The sequence below is a fragment of the Myotis brandtii genome, unplaced genomic scaffold (assembly GCF_000412655.1).
Source record: "Myotis brandtii unplaced genomic scaffold, ASM41265v1 scaffold191, whole genome shotgun sequence".
In the NCBI taxonomy this organism is placed as follows: domain Eukaryota; kingdom Metazoa; phylum Chordata; class Mammalia; order Chiroptera; family Vespertilionidae; genus Myotis; species Myotis brandtii.
The window spans coordinates 6,652,590-6,663,922 of record NW_005357115.1 but is presented as its reverse complement, the minus strand read 5'-3'; the positions used below and the strand labels follow the sequence as shown (position 1 = coordinate 6,663,922).

Here is an 11,333-nt window from a genome sequence, read left to right as displayed (position 1 = left end):
AAAAAAGAGGAACAAATGTAATAATCTGAACAATAAAGATTTAATTAAAAAAAAAAAAAGAAATGCCAGGCACCAAGGCTGCTGCAGCCCTCATCCAAATCCTCCACGCAGACAAGGCGAGGGCTTGTTTATTGTCTCTCTTAGTTCAAAAAAGTAAAGCCTGGAGTTTTGAGACCAATGGTCAATCCTCAAAGTCCTCTTCACCATTTCACCCCAGCAGGGTGGAGCATCCACCCAAAGTGGAGACATGGAACTTGCCAATACTAGATGTGAATGATTTGAGGAGGGCAGCATCCAGGGAAGAAATAGAAATGAAAACCAAGTACCTTTCAATCCAGCTCTCTATCCGAAAGGGCTTAGGAGAGATGAAGAGTCCATTTGGAGGCAAAGCAGTGCAGCCTGGAATAATTACCTGAGCCCGAGAGCACAGCTCTGGCCACTTTTTAAGCGATGAGAGAGGAGGGAAGGGATTGTGGCTTGGCTGGACAGCCAGTGTTCACTCACTATTTACTGTTCTTGTAACTCACCCTGGAGAAGGGCTCTTGTTCTCTTTCTGCTGCTATTTACAACTCTTACTAGGTTTCCAAAATGTAGCTTAACGCCCTCTCTGGTAAAGAACTTGGGGTGAGTTCCTAGGGGTTGGCCAGGACTGTAGAGCTATTTGTGAGCATCATTACCACATCTCTTCCTGGAGAGATTCCTCTCACCTCACCCATCCCTGGCCAATCCTCTTTGCCCTCAAGGCCCCTCCACTTAGGGCACATAGAGTAATGTGCCTTGTCTGGAATCAAAGGGCACGATCAAAAATAGAGCAGGAGAAGGAAGAGGGCTGAGTTTAGTGAGTCAAAAATGAGCATCCAAATGGATGCAGCCAGAGAGATAACAGTGGTTTCAAGATGGCAAGCCAGACGTGGTCATGGTAGAAATCTGGAACACGAGTGGAGCCTGCCCCTGCCCAGGCTTTCTACCGCAGGAGGCAAGAATAGATCGCAGCCGTCTCAGCTCCAGGCCCAGGTACCTTAACTTTCCAATCTGGAGCTTCTGAGGACTTCTTCCTGGAGGTGAGGGCTTGTTTATTGTCTCTCTTAGTTCAGCAAAGTAAAGCCTAGAGTTTGGGGACCACTGGTCAATCTTTAAAGTCCTCTTTATCATTTCTCCCCCAAAACCTATAAGGTCTCTCATGCAAATAGGATCTTTAGGCCTGTCCTCCTGTCCCTAAGTTCAGGGTGTCTTATGTACCCCCCTTCCCCAGACTTTTACTGCTTTACTCATTTGGCCATTTCCTTAAACTTCCAGTTATATTTTTTATAAATATAGCAAATAATATATGTATTGTCATTCCAAATAAGTAAGGTACTTTATGTTTAAGTATTCAGCACTTAATATGTTCTAGACCAGTGATGGCGAACCTTTTGAGCTCGGCGTGTCAGCATTTTGAAAAACCCTAACTTAACTCTGGTGCCGTGTCACATATAGAAATTTTTTGATATTTGCAACCAGAGTAAAACAAAGACATATTTTTGATATTTATTTTATATATTTAAATGCCATTTAACAAAGAAAAATCAACCAAAAAAATAAGTTCGCGTGTCACCTCTAACACGCGTGTCATAGGTTCGCCATCACTGTTCTAGACCCTTTGCTTAGGGCTGTCTATAGATTATTTCATCAAATCCACATAGCAACCCTATGAGGTAGGTATCATCATTTATATCCCCACTTTCTAGGGGACCTAGGGAACAGAGATGTCAACAAACTTCTGGCTCCTTGTGTGGGTTGAGCAAGTTATAACCTCTTTGTGCCTCAGTCTCCTCGTCTGTAAATGGGATGAATAATAAAAACACCCACCTGGTAAGATTGCTATGAGAACCAAATGAGCTGATATGTGTCAGATGCTCAGAACAGGGCCTGTCCTGTGTGTGTTTGCTAAATAATAAATGAATATCTAAATGGCAGCGCTGGATATAACCCAAGTGGTCTGATTCCAGAGCACCCATTCCTAACTGCTTGCCATTTCCTTCCGGATTGCATCCTGTTCTGTTTCTTCTGAAAGCTTTGGCAGAGCTTTTGATTTCCACTTTAAAAGACAGGGAAACAGCTATAGACGGTGATCGGTCCAGGACGACACACAAGTTTCTCTTCCTGAGAGTTACATGGTGACACTTTATGTATTCTTCTAGGCCAGGCTCTGCTCTGAGCACTTCACACATGTTATCTTATATGGTTCATATGGAGTCTTAGGAGGTAGGCACTGTTATCGCATTTTACAGATGAGGAAACTAAGGTGCAGACCAGCCTGACTCTGTTGTCCTATTGTCTTCTACCCAAGCCCTCCCTTAAGCCTGAAGCCAACCAGTTCTGCTGGCAGGAGCTCTGGGACAGTAAAGCTGAAAGTCCTGTGCCATGGGAAATCGCTCAGCCCTGACCAAACCAGGGCAGCTGGTCGCCTCCCCATTGCACAGCCCTGCGGCCACTTTCTGACCCAGTAGAGTTTTGTTCATGGTGCTTGGTGATCCTTGCAGCTCCCTAGAGATCTCCATAGAATAACCTCACTTCTCTAAATGATCTCTCAAATCATTTTAATTTAGCCATAACTGCATCCCTTTTTAAATCATAAGCACATACTGAGCATTATTAGTGAGACTCTTTCCTGACGGAGGAGATCTCTAGGGTTCACTTTTCTGACACACTAATGGCACATAACCAGCCAAGTCAGCAGTTTCTTCTCTGCCCTTCACAGATGACCCACAAAGCTATTATTTTTCCCTTCACATTTTCACTCTCCTAATGGTTTCCGTTCAGACAAATGCAAGCAGCAGAATAAAGAGATCTGAGCTTGGCACTGGGGAGACAGCATGAGTAGAAGGAAGGACATGGACTTTGAGGGCAGAAAGACCCACCTGCAAATCCTGTCTCTGTCATGTCATTTTGTGTAAGTTCCTCAACCTCCCTGAATACCGTCTGTAAGAGGATAATCAGAGGTCAGTGACGTTGTATACACAGGGACTTGCATAGGGTGGGGTGTAATGGATACTAAATGGCTGATGAAATAGGCTATGGTTTAAGATTAGAGTGTCCGATGGGCTGGCAGGATCCTGATCCTAAATTGAGTTGAGGTTTCCAGAGAGATGCTGCTGGGTGGCTGAGGCATGCCTGGTGTGGCCTCTTAGCCAACTTCTTCTTTTCTTACCTTCAATGTCACTTCCCTAGGGAAGTCTTCTTACAAATTCACAGGATCCTGTACTTCTTTATACTGCTTTTTAGAGCTTGAACTAAAAATTTGGGAAATTATTTAATTTCTGTCTTTCCCGCCTGCCCATAAACTCTCTAAAGGCAGGGATCATGTCTATCTTGTTCACTGTCGCAGCATCAGCAGCCAAATGAGTGCCTGGCACACAGGAGGCATTCAATAAATGCTTGTTGAGTGAAATCAATAAAGCAATGAAATGAGCATCAAAGGTATGTACTAGGGGAAGACATAGTTGTGTAAGGACGCTTAGGCAGTGGCAAGCCACTAGATGGAGCTAAATGCCCTGCATGTAAACTATCCAGTCGCTTCTCAAAGGGACTCAATTTCCAGTGTGAAGCGATTCTGCTGATACTAGATGGAGCTAAATGCCCTGCATGTAAACTATCCAGCAGCTTCTCAATTTCCAGTGTGAAGCGATTCTGCTGATGTTATAACATCTATCTCTTATTGAGCACCTTGGTAGGCAATTTACAATGCATTTTATACATTTTCTACTAGAGGCCCGGTGCACAGATTCATGCACCGGTGGGGTCCCTTGGCCTGGCCTGTGCCCTCTCGCAATCCGGGACCCCTCGGGGGATGTCAGACTGCCAGTTTTGGTCCGATCCCTGCAGGCCAGGCCGAGGACCCCACCGGAGCATGATCAGGGCTGGGGGGATCACGGGAGGGCCCCAGGGCATATCTGGCCCATCTCACTCAGTCCCAATCAGCTAGACCCCAGCAGCAAGCTAACCTACCAGTTGGAGCATCTGCCCCCTGGTAGTCAGTGCGCATCATAGCGACTGGTTGAATGGTTGAACAAATGGTCGGACTCTTAGTATATTAGGTTTTTATTATATAGGATAGTTCTTACAACAACCACAGGAGCAACTATCCCATTTTTCTGATGAAGAAATAAATTTCTAGTAAGTTTTCTAAAGAATACACAACTTGTAGACAGTGTAGAAGACTCTGAACCAGGGTCTGTTAACCTCCAAGCCTGTGTCCTTTCCAGTATAGCCCAGTGTTTCCACTTTAGTGGCCTAATGCAATCAATAAGCATGCTTCTGGCTGTGACAGCTCCCCCCACCCGCAACTGATTGTTGTTGTTTTCTTTCAATTCTATTTATTTACTAGAAGCCTGGTGCACGAAATTCATGCACTCGGCGGGGCGAGGGAGGGGGGGGGCCCTCAGCCTGGCCTGTGCCCTCTTGCAGTCCAGGAGCCCTTGGGGGATATCTGACTGCCAGCCATCAGTCAGACATCCTTAGTGCTGCCACGGAGGTAGGAGGGGCGTCTGGCTCTCCCACAGGAGGAGCGCACTGACCACCAGGAGGCAGCTCCTGCGTTGAGCGTCTGCCCCCTGGTGGTCAGTGCACGTCATAGCAACCAGTTGTTCCGCCATTTGGTCAATTTGCATATTAGCCTATATAGGATTCTTTTATTTTAAATATATTTTTATTGATTTAAGAGAGAAAGGAAAGAGGGAGAAAGAGATAGAAATATCAACGATGAGAGAGAATCATTGATTGGCTGCCTCCTGCATATCCCCTACTGGGGATTGAGCCTGCAACCCGGGCATGTGCCCTTGACCAGAATAGAACCCAGGACCCTTCAGTCCACAGGCTGACGCTCTATCTACTGAGCCAAACCAACTAGGGCTCAATTTTATTTTGTATTGGTTTCAGGTATACTGCTTAGTAGTTAGACAACCATACACTTTATATAGTGTTCCCCTCAATTATCACATACCCAATCAGAACTCTCTGCAGAGCCATAGGTTTCTAAAAAGTCAACTGGGGGGGCGGGGGGGCGGGGACAGGAAGGTGATGAAAGGCAGAATAGACTTATTGGCTCTTAGACCAGACATTTACGTCTTGAGCTTATTAATAAGCTGGGCTGTAGCATTTTAAGTGAGGAGGAAATAATCTTCAATTTATGAGTCAGTAGTTCTTGATTCACACATAGGGCTGAGCAGACATAGATGAGCTTACAATCTGGTTGCAGATATAAGACATACACATATGGGACATAATACACAGCAGTACCTAAGTTCCTGTAGATTATATACATAAATATAAGAGTACTAGGACTTCAAAGGCCAAAATGATGCTGAGTGGGGTGGTCACAGATATGAAAATCAGAGTTGACCTTCATAGAAAACACATTTAGGGAGATGGCAGGTAAACTAGTCCTTTCTACCAAAGGTGTGGCCCAAGGATCAGTGGCATCACCACCACCTGAGAGCTTGGTAGAAATGCAGAATCTTGGGTCTCGTCTCAGAGATCCTGAACCAGAATCTGCACTTAAACAAGACCCCCTCCCCTGGTGATTCTCACACACTAAAGACTTAAAGATTTTTGGAGACTAAGTCATATGTCACCTTAACATGAAAGAATACTCTAGAACATTTTTTAATTTCACTGTTTAGTTAAAACTTTGATTTTGATTTGGTTTTAAGAAGATAGTACGAAATACTCTATGCCTCTGACATTCCTCTCTGTGAGAACCTACGGAGATTCCTAACAGTTCAAGGCTGTGCTCTGGAAGGAAAGCCCTTTTCCAACTCTGCATGTATTTATGCAATGGGCATCATTCTTCAAGAAACAAGGTCTTGAAAAATCCTAAAGGTTCACTTTTGAATCACTAAAGTAAGTTTACCTTATGTTCAAATGATTTTGGTACATTCTAATTCTTTGAAACTGTTCAACATATGGTTTATGTTGGAAACATGATTAAGTCTCCTCAGATCACTCCCTACCTCCCCACACTGTCCTTCCCTACCTCTCCACACTGTCCTTCCATCCATATTCTAGGTAAATAAAAGTTGGAATGTGGAATCCATGATAACGCTGATGGAGAAAGTTACATACTTAGGCAGCAACCTATAAATAAGACTTGATTTAATATCTCAATAAGAAGTGAGGGTGGCCCTATGTCTACTTGTGGTCCCATTTCTCTCACCCACTCACTGAAGTTGAGGCCATTCAGAAAGGCAGCACGGTATAAAGAAAAGAACACTAGGAAACTAAGTGAGGAAACATGGCCTCAGGTCAGACACACAGTAGCTGCGTGTCTTCACTTCTGCGAGTCTCAGCTCCCCATCTATCAACCTGGGAGTTGGAAGTAGATAATTGCTAAGGTTCCTTCCTGGCCTCGCATTATATGAGCCCAGTTAACTAGGAGTTAGAGCATGGGCAGTTAGTTAGTCATTAAACCCAGATTATATACTCCCAAATAGAAATGGCCCAACTAGTCTTACTTACATAAAAGTTGAGAAGGCTGGTTTCCATAGCAATTCACCTTCATGAAGTCATTTATAAATTCAATTCCGCAAAGTGACAATATTACGTACTGGCACCTGCAAAACTCCCTGTTTCCTTTGCTTCCATTCTTGCTCCCAGCCCCGGTGCCAGGAGTTGTCCTAATCTGGAGAAGCAGTCAGGGCTCTCGAGTTGCCTGTCGGTCTGGGAGAACAGGAGGTGCTGACGGTTGGAGTAAAGGCAGGCCTCCTTTCAGTTTACTTCTTCTGCAGCCGCCCTTCACAAACTTCAGCAAATATTTTGTGATGTTGCAAGGTGTTATGAGAAGTGAAAAGCAAGCTGTGATTCAACTGGTACGGAGACTTTGCAAACAAAAAGGAGTGATCGGTTTTGTAGCAAACTATTATTTCTGCCAGAGCCCACAGGCTGGAATACTGACAGAAATATTTATGCAAGACATTGCCATCCTACATATTGGATTTTCCAACTAAGACCAACTTCAAATTAATTGGCCCAGCAGGTCCTAACTGATGAACTTCAGACCCCCGAGAGCTGTGTACCGCAAGGGATCTGCAACCCATGTGCATGTTCTGACTGTAGACTGGATGAAAAATGTGCTCATTCATATGGCTTACTTCTCAAACATGCATACATGTTGTGATGAATAAAAGAAAACAACTTACAATGTTAGTGAATGTATCTTAACTTTTTGTTATGTTTTCTTAATTAGCTGATACTAAAAGTAGAGTTACCATGATGCTTGAGTTTAAGAAAAACATTTGTTTGATGTCCAAAGGCAGTGTTCACACTTGTCATCATTTGACTTCATCCTCATCTCAGGGATACGGACACCTTCCATCATGAGAGAACTTTTTTCCCAGTTATTGGCCCCTTTCATGGCATATATTGGATAGTATATCACCATTTGGTTTCTAGAAACTTAGAACTAGTTAGGAAGACATGTAAGTGGCTAGTTCTGAGCACTGCTCCTCTATGGGAAATGTCATCCTAGAATATAAACGACAAGCAAGGAGTGGATATATCCCTTAGTCCACAAATGTACATAAACACAACCTGCATTTTATTTCAAGCTTCCATTTCTTTGCATTGTCAGAACCTTGATCTCAGTGAACTTGGTTTCAGCCTCCCCTTTCCCTAAGATTGTGTCTAGTTTCTGGGAGGGGCTAATGCGGTGCCAAGATATGCAGTAGGGGGAGGGGAGGAGGTGGAGTGAGGAACGGGTCCTCAAGGGCACCCTTCCACACTGGTATTTATTGACCCGTCCTTCACCCTGTTTGTCCGACTCCTTCAGCAAATGGAGCACCCTTCATTTCCCCAGCGTCCTCTGGGGCACAAGGAGACATGCTTCCGTGTCTCACTGGGGCAGGGAAAGCTTTGCAAGCCTTTTAAGGCCAGTGGTGACCTACTGTGCACCCATTTCTTCTCTGAGGTCTTGTAATCTTCCTGGGGCTCTCCTGAGGCTGCAGAAACATGTCTTCTCTACTCCTAGGCCCCCACCAAAACGTCTTGGATTGTGCCACCTTCCCAGGGTGAGCCACAGGACCTAGAGACATCTCTGCCCTTGGTATTATCCCAGGAATTTACTTCATTCCCCAGGAGTAGGGAACTCTTTCTACTCTAATTATCTTTTCTTCCAAACCTTTTGTCTATGCTGTTGATTTTTTCCCTTCCTCCTCCCTCTCTCCCCCCTCTTCCTTCTTCTTTCTCCTAAGGGCAGCTTCTAAAACAAAAAGCCAGGAAGACACTCTATTCCTCTGTCTCTTGCTATCATATCCTTCCTCTGAGATCAGAAGCACAAAATAGGCTAGTGCCTGAATGAGGTGAAGGAAGGAGGGGTAAACATGGGAAAGGAATCGGGTTGATATTATTCTGCCACATAAACAAATTAATATAGATTTCACGACTGCAAAAGAGCAAGTCAGTCCCAAATGAAATGAGGCACTGAGCAAAAATTGAACTTTTATAGAATCATTAAATAAGGCCCAAAAGAGCAAGTCAGTCCCAAATGAAATGAGGCACTGAGCAAAAATTGAACTTTTATAGAATCATTAAAATAAGGCCCCCAGGACTGGTACAGTTTTCCGACACGCTCTCAACATTTCCTGCGTGTAGCCTCTGGAGCTAAGTGACTTTCATACACACTGAAATAGAGGTATCTTTTCTAAGGATTGGGTGAGCGATGAAGGCTCCTTCCGTGTTATACAGAGGCTCTTCGGCAAGTCAGACTGGGGTGTGGGGAGAGGGAAGGTGGGATAAGAAGAGGAGGCAGCTGTACACTGACAGGCACCACCTTGAGGCTCTCCTCTCATGCAGGTCCTCTGCAACTTCCCTGTCCTTGGGGCTGTTCTAAAGGCAGTTGCCTCTACATCGGAAGTTCCTGCCCCTCCTCCTCCCAAGATCTAAAGTCCCTTCATTCATTCACTTATTCTTTCATTCAAAATAATTGAATTTCCATGTGGGGCCATATACTGGGGAACTGGTCTTGATGAACTTTTAGAGTCTGTTGAACAAAAAAAAGGCATGAAGGCATGGGCCCTAGGCAGTTTTGTTCAGTGGATAGAACACCAGCCTCGTAGACTTGAAGGGTAGTGGGTTCACTTCCTAGTCATGGGCACGCACTTCGGTTGCAGGCTGGTTCCCCGCCCCGATCAGGGCCCGTGAGGGAGGCAACCAATCAATGTGTCTCTCTCTCACATCGATGTTTCTCTTTCTGTCTCTCCCCCTCTCTTCTCTCTCTAAAAATCAGTGGAAAAATATCCTCGGATGAGGATTAACAACAACAAAAAGGCATGATCTCTGGACTTAAGGATCTTACAGTTCAGTTGGAGGAGGGAGGAGCCCATGCAAAGACAGGTGAAGGAATGATCTCAATGATGGGGAAAATGCAGGTTTCCCTGGGACAGAGGCAGTACACCTCACTAAGCCTTGAGGTGTCAGAAAAGGCTGCCTGGGTAGGGCAAGAAGGAACAGATGGCACTGAGATAAGAAACACCAGGACTACGGGACACGATGGCTCTGAGCAGCCAGACAGTCTGGATACCTCTTAAGAGGGAGAGGGAGCAGGGAGCAGGGAGCAGCTGATCTGGCTCTAAAGCAACCTCAAATTTCTAGTAGCAGTGATGCCTATACATTTCAAATTTGGTAATTATGAGCACACACTTTTCTCAAAAAGCTAAATGCTGCATGTCCAGGCAAGAAGTTTCTACTTCCATGTTTCTAAACTTGTGCTATTTGAATCGGGCGTCTAGGGGAGGAACACACAATGTGAAAGCCACAACATCTCCCCCACTTGCTTCTTGGAGAGAGAGTGACATATAACTTAAAAGATTCTGTATTTCAGGCAAAGAAGAGTTTGTTGGCAAAACTACACAGGACACACCAGAGTGCTCAATTAGAGCAGAACACTCCACAATCCATTCTTAGATATTAACTTAGCATTAAAGACATTATACTATATTGATAATGATAATTTGTAACCTAAATGGGTATATCAACTCTCTTGATATGCTGCTGTGTGTCATCAGTTGGGAAACTTATTGCAAGCAAGTTGTTACCAATAACAGTGAAAAGTATTTACTGTATATTTTTGTGATATGAGAGGTTGAATAAGGACAGGCTGAATGGGAGTACTTATTGCTAAGTGTGAAAAATCTTCCTCTAAAAGGACTACAATTTGTGTTAAGTGACCCATAACGATATGGGTTAGTGGAATCTCAGCTGCCACTAAATCTCTACACTACATGGCATTGTTACTGAAGGTTAACAATATTTCTTAGTCATGCACTTTCTATCTGATTATACAATACTGAGACCTTAACAAAAAGGATTTCAAACTAATCCCAACTACTCTCAACTAGCGCTGGGGGACTTGGATGGGGGAGATGAAAAGTGTCTGTTAATGGGCATAAGGTTTCTTTCTGGGTTGATGAAAGTGTTCTAAAATTAGAATATGGCAATGGTTTATGTGATTACTAGAGGCCCGGTGCACAAAATCATTCACAGGTGGGGTCCCTAGGCCTGGCCGGCGATCAGGGCCAATTGGGACCAGGCTGATCAAGGCCGGACCAGAGAGGAGCGGAAGGTCGCCAGGCCAGGTGCGGAAGAAATGGATGTCGGACACTGACCCCACCTTCGTCAGAGCCCCGCCACCATGTAGTTCCCCCTTCCCCCCCTCCTCCTTCCCTCGCTGCTGCGCCACCACTGAGGCGGGTGGGAGGCGGGCCAATTGGGGCCTGCCAGCCAGGGAAGGGATGAGGCATGGGAGGTTGGCTGCCAGCCCCGAGGAGGGAGCCAGCCTTTAGCCCCCCCGGGAAAGGAGCTGCATCTGGCACCACCCACCCCTTGTTCCCTGTCTCTGCAGGGACCCAGCCTAGATCAGGCAATCAGGGCCCACTGGCTGGGGGGAGGGACCATGGGAGGTTGGCTGTGGAAGCGCACTGACCACCAGAGGGCAGCTCCTGCACACTGCCCCCTGGTGGTCAGTGCATGTCATAGCTACCAGCTGGTCATCTGGTCATCTGGTTGTAATGGTCACTTATGCTTTTATATATATAGATTTAAAAATAACATACATATATAAATTGTGTATACTTACATGCATATGTATGTATGTAAATAAATATTTTCCTGGATTATTTTTGTTGTATGGTTAAGTTTCTCTGTTGGCTAGCTTGTTCACTGTTGTTGGAAACTTAAGTCCATCTATTTGAGCTTTTCTTTTTTTATTGTTGCCACTATTACAGATGTCCCCTATTTCCCCCTTTTATTTAATCTTTTTTTAAAATGTATTTTTATTGATTTCAGAGAGGAAGGGAGAGGTA

The 11,333-nt window shown here is 44.8% G+C and overlaps 2 protein-coding genes across 3 annotated transcripts in view; one reads left to right on the top strand and one right to left on the bottom strand.

Annotated features, from left to right (window-relative positions):
• Positions 1–378, bottom strand: part of SOCS5 (suppressor of cytokine signaling 5) — an 89,456-nt gene extending 89,078 nt beyond the window's left edge. Inside the window, exon 1 of the mRNA XM_014538468.1 lies at positions 327–378. The gene's annotated coding sequence lies outside the window, so the exon portion shown is untranslated. The remainder of the gene's footprint in view (positions 1–326) is intronic.
• The window catches only part of PIGF (phosphatidylinositol glycan anchor biosynthesis, class F), an 88,241-nt gene that overhangs the window by 33,010 nt on the left and 43,898 nt on the right, over positions 1–11,333 (top strand). The gene's annotated exons all lie outside the window — the stretch shown is intronic.